General features: G+C 41.1%; 1 long non-coding RNA gene across 1 annotated transcript; it reads right to left on the minus strand.

Annotated features, from left to right (window-relative positions):
- Window positions 1-3,671: 3,671 nt before the first annotated feature.
- Window positions 3,672-9,819, minus strand: LOC106566139 (uncharacterized). Its single transcript, XR_006768490.1, has 2 exons — window positions 9,707-9,819; window positions 3,672-4,463 (listed from the first exon to the last, which is right to left on the minus strand). It is a non-coding gene; the product is annotated as an uncharacterized lncRNA (long non-coding RNA).
- Between the last annotated feature and the right edge of the window lie 201 nt (window positions 9,820-10,020).

Raw genomic sequence — 10,020 nt, forward strand, 5'->3', positions numbered from 1 at the left:
GGAGAGGGCTTTGGACCTCATCTCAGTGAGTTTAGGTTGAGGAAACCATGGAGGAGAGGGCTTTGGACCTCATCTCAGTGAGTTTAGGTTGGGGAAACCATGGAGGAGAGGGCTTTGGACCTCATCTCAGTGAGTTTAGGTTGAGGAAACCACGGAGGAGAGGGCTTTGGACCTCATCTCAGTGAGTTTAGGTTGAGGAAACCATGGAGGAGAGGGCTTTGGACCTCATCTCAGTGAGTTTAGGTTGAGGAAACCATGGAGGAGAGAGCAGCTGTAACACTGTACCTGGTCTAGTTCATGACATTGAGGAGGAGAGAGCAGCTGTAACACAGTACCAGGTCTAGTTCATGGCATTGAGGAGGAGAGAGCAGCTGTAACACAGTACCTGGTCTAGTTCATGGCATTGAGGAGGAGAGAGCAGCTGTAACACAGTACCTGGTCTAGTACATGGCATTGAGGAGGAGAGAGCAGCTGTAACACAGTACCTGGTCTAGTTCATGGCATTGAGGAGGAGAGAGCAGCTGTAACACAGTACCTGGTCTAGTTCATGGCATTGAGGAGGAGAGAGCAGCTGTAACACAGTACCTGGTCTAGTTCATGGCATTGAGGAGGAGAGAGCAGCTGTAACACAGTACCTGGTCTAGTTCATGGCATTGAGGAGGAGAGAGCAGCTGTAACACAGTACCAGTGGTGTAAAGTACTTAAGTAAAAGTACTTTCAAGTACTACTGAAGTAGTTGTTTTGGTGTATCTGAATTTATTTGTATTTTTGACAACTTTTACTTTTACTTCACTACATTCCTAAAATAAAATAATATACTTTTAATCCATACATTTTCCCTGACACCCAAAAGTTAATTTTGAATGCTTAGCAGGACAGGAAATGGTCAAATTCAACACTTATCAAGAGAACATCCCTGGTCATCCCTACTGCCTCTGATCTGACAGACTCACTATGGGTCTAATCTGGTCTCCTTCAACATGGTCATCCTCATTATTAGTCTAATCTGGTCTACTTCAACATGGTCAGCCTCATTATGAGTCTAATCTGGTTTCCTTCAACATGGTGATCCTCATTATGAGTCTAATCTGGTATTCTTCAACATGGTGAGCCTCATTATGAGTCTAATCTGGTATTCTTCAACATGGTGAGCCTCATTATGAGTCTAATCTGGTCTCCTTCAACATGGTGATCCTCATTATGAGTCTAATCTGGTCTCCTTCAACATGGTTAGCCTCATTATGAGTCTAATCTGGTCTCCTTCAACATGGTGATCCTCATTATGAGTCTAATCTGGTCTCCTTCAACATGGTCAACCTCATTATGAGTCTAATCTGGTCTCCTTCAACATGGTGAGCCTCATTATGAGTCTAATCTGGTATTCTTCAACATGGTGATCCTCATTATGAGTCTAATCTGGTCTCCTTCAACATGGTGAGCCTCATTTTGAGTCTAATCTGGTCTCCTTCAACATGGTTAGCCTCATTATGAGTCTAATCTGGTCTCCTTCAACATGGTGAGCCTCATTATGAGTCTAATCTGGTCTCCTTCAACATGGTCAGCCTCATTATGAGTCTAATCATAAGGTGAATGCACCAATTTGTAAGTCGCTCTGGATAAGAGCGTCTGCTAAATGACGTAAATGTAAATGTAATCTGGTCTCCTTTAACATGGTCAGCCTCATTATGAGTCTAATCTGTTCTCCTTCAACATGGTGAGCCTCATTAATTGTCTGATGAAAAAGAAAACCCACACACTGATCAGTATCAATCAGCCTTTTGTTTTCTTTCAAGTTATTAACTAATGATTAACACACACAAGTTCTCAGATGTGTGAGTGCTTTACCTATTTCTAACAGTATCATTTCAAATGGAGAAAACATCTCAGCAAAATGGAAACAATGTGGGAGGATTAGCAAATCCTGTTTCACTATCGAAATTACAAACCACATGCACAAGTGCATTGGACACACCTATGAAGCCAATACTAATCCCATCATGTCTATGAAGCAAATACTAATCCCATCATGTCTGCATTGGACACGCCTATGAAGCCAATACTAATCCCATCATGTCTGCATTGGACACGTCTATGGGCCGGCAGGTAGCCTTAGTGGTTAGAGCATTGGGCCAGAAACCAAAAGGTTGGTGTATCGAATCCCGAGCTGACAAGGTAAAAATCTGTCATTCTGCCCCTGAACAAGGCAGTTAACCCACTGTTCCCCGGTAGGCCGTCATTGTAAATAAGAATTTGTTCTTAACTGTCTTGCCTAGTTAAATAAAGCTTAAAATAATGTTTAAATGTAGCAGAATTAAATACCCACAACATTCATTCTGTGGGAACTAGATTGACTCGGTTCACAGACTGTCAGCCAGACAGTGATTGTGCATCAATATCATCAGACTAAATTAGAGTAACAACCAAATAAAACAGACAAACAGGGGATGTTCAATGACCCAAAAAGACACTATAGTTCATTGTGTGAATCCCCACTTTATTTCCTATCATAAAGAACAGCTGTGGAAATGGGCCGTGGATTTAGACGTCCATCTGACTCCACAACAAGACATGACTGAATAGTTCAATAGTGTCTAATCCAAATAAATCAGCACAATGTCAGGTGTTAGTGCAGGGCTGGAACAGAAACCTGCACACCCAGTAGCTAGATCTCTAGCAGCAAGGTTGGCCATGCATTTTCTAGGTCTCTGCATCGTTGCTTTAACAGTATTGGTGTAGTCATAGAACTTATTCTAACAGTAAACCAGTTGCATATTCAGAGCATTTAGAAAGTATTCAGACCCCTTGACTTTTCACACATTTTGTTACGCTACAGCCTTATTCTAAAATGGATTAAATAATATTGTTTTCCTCATTAATCTACACACAATACCCCATAATGACAAAGTGAAAAACAGAAATACCTTATTTACATAAGCATTCAGACCCTTTGCTATGAGACTTGAAATTGAGCTTACATGCATCCTGTTCCCATTGATTATCCTTGAGATGTTTCTACAACTTGATTGGAGTCCACCTGCGGTAAATTCAATTGATTGGACATGATTTGTAAAGGCACACCTCGTTATATAAGGTCCCACAGTTGACAGTGCATGTCAGAACAAAAACCAAGCCATGAGGTCGAAGGAATTGTCCGTAGAGCTCCGAGACAGGATTGTGTCGAGGCACAGATCTGGGGAAGGGTACCAAAAAATGGCTGAAGTATTGAAGGTCCACAAGAACACAGTGGCCTCCATCATTCTTAAATGGAAGACATTTGGAACCACCAAGACTCTTCAAATCTACTAATTATATGCATTTTCTAGTTTCTTGGCAGGAGTAGTAACCAGATTAAATCGGGTACGTTTTTTATCCGGCCGTGAAAATACTGCCCCCTATCCCAAACAGGTTAAAACATTCTACATTGTGACATCATTAAAATACTCCTACTACAATGTTAAAAACATTCTACATTGTGACATTAATTCATTGATATCATGAAACAACTCCATGTATTTTCTGATGTTTAATCAGAGATCTTTTATCAGAGTATCTCTTGTCACATTGATCACAGCTATGAGGTTTCTCTCCTGTGTGTGTTCTCTGGTGTTCAATAAGATGGCTAGATGTAACAAAACTCTTCCCACATTGACCACAGCTATGAGGTTTCTCTCCTGTGTGTGTTCTCTGGTGTACAATAAGACTGCTAGACTTAGTAAAACTTTTCCCACATTGATCACAGCTATAAGGTTTCTCTCCTGTGTGTGTTCTCTGGTGTGATACCAGGTTGCTTGACTGAGTAAAACTCTTCCCACATTGATCACAGCTATAAGATTTCTCTCCTGTGTGTTTTCTCTGGTGTGATAACAGGCTGCCTAAGTGAGTAAAACTCTTCCCACATTGAGTACAGCTAAGAGATTTCTTTCCAGTATGTGTTCTCTGGTGTACAATCCATTGGCTAGATGTAGTGAAACTCTTCCCACATTGAGTACAGCTATATGGTTTCTCTCCTGTATGTGTTCTCTGATGAATAGTCAGACAGCTAGATATAGTAAAACTCTTCCCACATTGATCACAGCTATAAGGTTTCTCTCCAGTGTGAATTCTCATGTGTACTTTTAGTGATTTTAATCTTAAGTAACTCTTCCCACAATCAAAACAGTGGTGAGATTTCTCTCCAGTGTGAATTCGCAGGTGTACTTTTAGTGAATTTGATCTTGAGAAACGTTTCCCGCAGTCAGAGCAGCAGTATGGTTTCTCTCCTGTGTGTACTTGCTGGTGTATTTTAAGTTCTGATGAAGATTTGCAACCTTTCCCACAGTCAGAACAGCAATGAGATTGATCATCTGTGGGTATCTGCTGGTGTTTCTGGAGGTGTTCTGATCTGGACAGACTCTGCTCTGCCTTTTCAGCATCATGATGTTGTTGAGGCTCCCCAGAGGATCCACGATAGTCCCGTCTCTCTCCTGTGTGAACAACAAAGTCAGACAGATGGTTAAAGGCCACAACAGCAGAAATCCACTGTAAAAGGTGATGCTGTCTTAAGACAGTCAAGTCAGAAACTGTAGTGATATTTAGTCTTGTTTTCACATTAGCAGAAACATCGATGATTGTAGGCTAGAAATAAGTTATTAAAGTTGTTGAAATCCTAAGCAGTGTGCCAGACGACTTTTGGTCTCCAATATAGGCCCCTTTCTGTGTTTGCTAAAATTGGCGCACGCAATTTGGTTGCAGAAACTCCATGCTAATATGGAAACTGCTAGTTATACCAATACCATAGACCTACTGTAGGACCCATAACTTCACCAAACAACAACATAGACCTACTGTAGGACCCATAACTTCACCTAACAATAACACAGACCTACTGTAGGACCCATAACTTCACCTAACAATAACATAGACCTACTGTAGGACCCATAACTTCACCTAACAAAAACAGACCTACTGTAGGACCCATAACTTCACCTAACAATAACATAGACCTAGGACTATAAATCATTTAATATTTCAGGTGAAACATGGAAAGTAAAATGTCTTTGTCATGACATTTCATAACCTGATCACCAGATAATTTTGTGAATAATCCCACTAGGCTACTCTGTAATGTGTTGTCATTCTAAATGTCCTGAATAAAGGAAAATATCTCTGTGTGTTGTACAATAGCCTATACATCAAGGAACAGTTCTCTACACATTATGAGCTAAGTATCTCTGTGTGCAAACAGACTAACGAGACCCTACTGTAAATCAACCAGACAATAACACATTATAAACATCAATTTGTTAGGGATGTTGGATCCAACATGGAGCACAGCATAACTGTCTTTACCAGAGTAATGAATGAAGAAGCACTTTGGTTGTTGTTGCATGTCCTGATGTTTGTCATGTGACTGTCATTCAGAAAATGATTTCCTGGATCAGCTGATGATAGTTGAACATGTGACTGTAACTAAGTGTGTGGGGCCAGCAGCAGGTGGGGAATTGGTTATTTTCTTCTGGTTATATTGATCTCTGGCTTCCTCAAGTCATTTGTGTGTGTTAATTATTTAATCAAACACTTGAAGCATCAGTTCAGTTCAAGTTCTGCACATACAGTTGATTTTATTAAACACATGGGGTGTGTCTATATGGAAAAATACACTTCATAACATTTCAACCAATCAATTGGTAGAAATAAATAAAATAACTTTTTATCTGGGACAGGCCTAGAACACAATGCATTCAGACCCCTTCCCTTTTTACACATTTTGTTACATTACAGCCTTATTTTGAAATGGATTAAATAGAAAATGTCTTTTTTTTTTTTAAATGATCAATCTTCAGACAATACCCCATAATGACATCACAATACTCCATAAAAGTGAGATTTTTTTTTTTTGAAATACTTGCATACCAGTGGTTGTATCTCTGTAGGTCATGCCAGTAGGTTACAGTAGGTTGTATCTCTCTAGGTCATGCCCGTAGGTTACAGTAGGTTGTATCTCTCTAGGTCATGCCCGTAGGTTACAGTAGGTTGTATCTCTCTAGGTCATGCCAGTAGGTTACAGTAGGTTGTAACTCTCTAGGTCATGCCAGTAGGTTACAGTAGGTTGTATCTCTCTAGGTCATGCCAGTAGGCTACAGTAGGTTGTAACTCTCTAGGTCATGCCAGTAGGTTACAGTAGGTTGTATCTCTCTAGGTCATGCCCGTAGGTTACAGTAGGTTGTATCTCTCTAGGTCATGCCCGTAGGTTACAGTAGGTTGTATCTCTCTAGGTCATGCCAGTAGGTTACAGTAGGTTGTATCTCTCTAGGTCATGCCAGTAGGCTACAGTAGGTTGTAACTCTCTAGGTCATGCCAGTAGGTTACAGTAGGTTGTATCTCTCTAGGTCATGCCAGTAGGTTAAAGTAGGTTGTAACTCTCTAGGTCATGCCAGTAGGTTACAGTAGGTTGTAACTCTCTAGGTCATGCCCGTAGGTTACAGTAGGTTGTATCTCTCTAGGTCATGCCAGTAGGTTACAGTAGGTTGTATCTCTCTAGGTCATGCCAGTAGGCTACAGTAGGTTGTAACTCTCTAGGTCATGCCAGTAGGTTACAGTAGGTTGTATCTCTCTAGGTCATGCCAGTAGGTTAAAGTAGGTTGTAACTCTCTAGGTCATGCCAGTAGGTTACAGTAGGTTGTAACTCTCTAGGTCATGCCAGTAGGTTACAGTAGGTTGTATCTCTCTAGGTCATGCCAGTAGGTTACAGAAGGTTGTATCTCTCTAGGTCATGCCAGTAGGTTACAGTAGGTTGTAACTCTCTAGGTCATGCCAGTAGGTTACAGTAGGTTGTATCTCTCTAGGTCATGCCAGTAGGCTACAGTAGGTTGTAACTCTCTAGGTCATGCCAGTAGGCTACAGTAGGTTACAGTAGGTTGTAACTCTCTAGGTCATGCCAGTAGGCTACAGTAGGTTACAGTAGGTTGTAACTCTCTAGGTCATGCCAGTAGGTTACAGTAGGTTGTAACTCTCTAGGTCATGCCAGTAGGTTACAGTAGGTTGTATCTGTCGTGTCTTTGGCTATGCCGGATTAAGTGATATGACATGCTAACCTATAAAATTCTTTCTCTAATTAATATTACCTGATTAAGCTAATCATGTAAATGTAATTAACTAGAAAGTCGGGGCACCACGGAAGAACGTTTATAGAGTCGTTATCTTCCGAATAAACTCTTAAAATACTTAGTAATATTTTACATCGATAGCAGTCAATATTAACCCTTATCTTATTTTCAGTCTCATAATGAAAGTTGTAAATTCTTGGCTATCTTCACGAACCCTGGCTAACAAGTTGAATCAGCAATACAAAATTGGGTTTAATTATTTATTTACTAAATACCTAAACTTATCACACAGAATTACAAATACACCGAATACATATGTCATACAAAAACGTCCTGGTGGACGGAACCTGTATCATGGCTGGTTACACAAAGGAAAGGGGGTTGGGCTTGAATGAAAGAGCGGGAAGATTTAGGAACAAAGAAACAGCAGCTATGCTATCGTAAATACATTATCTTATGCATTCTAAATTACCGCCCATTTGGAAAAGGAAAATGCAATAAATATTTACTCTGAGCTGTGCTTCGGTAGATTGGTCGTAGATGCTAGCCGGGTCGGCCAACAGATCTTCCTGTTTTCGGAAGAATGTCAATGGTGGTCAATTGGATACGTGGTGGTATCTTCGTCTGGTTGTTAGACTGGATCCGTCATCCGTCCTTTCCTAGCCCACGTCTACAGCGGCCGCTGCTAACTCAACGGCTAGGAAGTAGCACTTCTGTAGTGAATAGCTCAAAGTTCATACCAGTTCATACCATAGCTCACGCCGAGGTTGGCTTAGTTCTGTACTTGACGTGTGTCCTAACGTAGAGGCTGCAGACCTCACGTACTGGAACAACCTGGTTATCTTTTCGTCAAAGGCTTATATAGTGGAGAGGGGGGAAGGATGTGTTTCATCGTTTATAACCCCTCCTCTTCACAGGGGTGGGCCACTGATCAAGCAGGGCACTTTCCTTATGAAAACCCAAATCTCTCATTTGGAAGCTAAAATTACATTTCATCTCCTAACAAACAATTTCAATATCAAACATTTCAATTGCATAACAATTCCATGTTACTCTGATAAATAGAGGGTGTATACTTTCTCAGGTACAGTTTATGTCGTCCTGTCATCAATCATAATGTTTTAGATAACAACGAACTGACATCCATACTCATTACGTTCCAAAGCATATTTCCAACTGGTTTTATTACCAAAATATGGTTCCTTTCCCCATTTGTTTGATGTTCCCAGACTCTCTATATTTAACACAGGCTATTCAAGTCCTTCAGTAGGGTCAGAGAGGGGAAGGGAGAAAGGTATTTATGGGGGGGGGGTCATAAACTTTACCCACAGGCCAACGTCATGACATATCTCTCTAGGTCATGCCAGTAGGTTACAGTAGGTTGTATCTCTCTAGGTCATGCCAGTAGGTTACAGTAGGTTGTACCTCTCTAGGTCATGCCAGTAGGTTACAGTAGGTTGTATCTCTCTAGGTCATGCCAGGAGGCTACAGTAGGTTGTAACTCTCTAGGTCATGCCAGTAGGTTGTATCTCTCTAGGTCATGCCAGTAGACTACAGTAGGTTGTATCTCTCTAGGTCATGCCAGTAGGTTACAGTAGGTTGTAACTCTCTAGGTCATGCCAGTAGGCTACAGTAGGTTGTATCTCTCTAGGTCATGCCAGTAGGCTACAGTAGGTTGTACCTCTCTAGGTCATGCCAGTAGGTTACAGTAGGTTGTATCTCTCTAGGTCATGCCAGTAGGTTACAGTAGGTTGTATCTCTCTAGGTCATGCCAGTAGGTTACAGTAGGTTGTATCTCTCTAGGTCATGCCAGTAGGTTACAGTAGGTTGTATCTCTCTAGGTCATGCCAGTAGGATACAGTAGGTTGTATCTCTCTAGGTCATGCCAGTAGGTTACAGTAGGTTGTATCCAAGTGGAAACAATTATCAACCCAACGTGGAAAGTGTTGAATTTGGTCAACAACAAAATGAATGGCTTATTTGCTACGTGAGGTTTACTTGATCTAACAGAAGTTTCTTAATGATTAAGTTGTTACGTGGACACATGACATACTACAACTTTGATAAAAACACTTTTGGAGTTGTCTCCAGATCGCTATGCATATTCATGCTAGTAGCTTAGCATCTCTCTCCATTGAATACAGGCGGTTGACGACAACAACCCTCATAGAATATAAACAATAGATTACAATAATAAGATGTATCCACCAATCCAAAGACATGATAGGTGGGAGCGAGACAACCCACAGTGCAGCTTTGTGGACAACGACTCCCCTTGTTAGGGCGGAGAGACATCTTGTCAGTATATCCATAATCTTTGGTGTAGCCAACCCAACTCTCACATGGCTCTATTGGGGGACACGGTGTGTAGTAAAACATCACTACATTAAAATCACTACATGCCGTGGCCCCCCAGTCTGCGGTCAGCAGATAGACCCTTCTCAAAGATATATGTTAAGTCACTTTTTGGAAACGGAACGGAGAAAACAAGGGGTAGCTTGTTCTCTAAGTCGTCTGATTCTAGACATATCAGTCATCATCCCAGGGCCCTCCGTTGAAGAGGTATTGACGAGCCAACTCCGAATATCCAAAGTTAAAAACTAATTGAAGGCGGTACTTACTGGTGTTAATCAGATCTCCTGTCTCCTCCTCTTCATCTTCCAATGTGACAGTAATCTCCCCTTCCTTCTTCACTCCAAACACAGCATCATCCTCTTCTTCCTCTTGTTTAACTGAAACGTCTTTCTCTTCTTCTTTCACTGTAACACACTCACCCTCTACTTCTTGTTTTACTGTAACATCCTCTTCCTCCTCTTCTATTACTTTAACATCCTCCTCCTCTTTCACTCTGAACGCACCTTCTTCTTTAACTGAAACGTCTTTCTCTTCATCTTTCACTGTAACAGCCTCATCCTCTACTTCTTGTTTTACTGTA

The sequence above is a fragment of the Salmo salar genome, unplaced genomic scaffold (genome assembly GCF_905237065.1).
Source record: "Salmo salar unplaced genomic scaffold, Ssal_v3.1, whole genome shotgun sequence".
NCBI lineage: Eukaryota > Metazoa > Chordata > Actinopteri > Salmoniformes > Salmonidae > Salmo > Salmo salar.